This window comes from Gossypium arboreum, chromosome 8, assembly GCF_025698485.1.
Source record: "Gossypium arboreum isolate Shixiya-1 chromosome 8, ASM2569848v2, whole genome shotgun sequence".
NCBI classification, from domain to species: domain Eukaryota; kingdom Viridiplantae; phylum Streptophyta; class Magnoliopsida; order Malvales; family Malvaceae; genus Gossypium; species Gossypium arboreum.
Window position 1 is genome coordinate 21,677,100 of NC_069077.1, and position 927 is coordinate 21,678,026.

Consider the following 927-nt stretch of genomic DNA (forward strand, 5'->3'; position numbering starts at 1 on the left):
AGAATTACACAATTAGAGAAAAAGGGCCTGGTAAACATTGTGAGAAAAACAAAACCGAGAGTAATTTGAAGTATCGAGGCCAATTAATTTCTAGCCCAAGACGGTCCAGAAATGTGTATTAATTCATAATTAAATTAATTTTAATTTATTTCCTATTTAATTCAGGTTAAATGCATTAATTTTAATTAATTATGAAGAAAGGGCCTAGTGAACCGCACTGGTTGAACCGAATGGAGTGAGCCGAACCAGCCACTAATTGGGCTGACCAGAACCGTCCATTGGCTGACCCAAATCAGAAAATTAGCTGATAAAATATGCTTGCAAAAAGGCCCTTGAAAAACCTCCAAATTGCGTTCAAACCCCACCTTTATTTTAGGCTTTGTAGATTTGCCCCAGCCTATTTTTAGCAAGGTTGAAAGCTTCAACCTTGCCATGTGTGTGGCTGGCCATGGGAGGGCTCTCTTGGCTGCTGAATTTGATATTTTTAGCAGCCCTCTTCAGCTATAAAAGCCACCCTATGCTGCCCATTTCAAAGCATCCCTCAACATCCCTCATTCCACAACATTCTCTCATCCTCTCTTCACTTTTCTCAAAGTTTCCTATCCATTTTTCCATCCCATTTTCCCTTCCTCTTGTTCCGATTTCCTCTCTTGAGAAAGAGGTGTTCTTCAGCCATCTTGGGTAGCAATCAAGGATCCATAGAAGCCTTGCTCGGTGAAGACAACGGAGACTAAGAACGGAGCAACAGTCAAGTTGCAGAGAAACACTGGATTTGCTTTCTGTTCCCTTTCTTTTTAATTTCCGTTTTTTTTATGATGAACATATCTATGAGAAATATTGTTGTTGAATTAGCTTGAATTTAATTCGTGTTGGGTTGATTATATTTTGCCTACTTGAATTATTAAATTAGTGTTTATGCTGTTATAG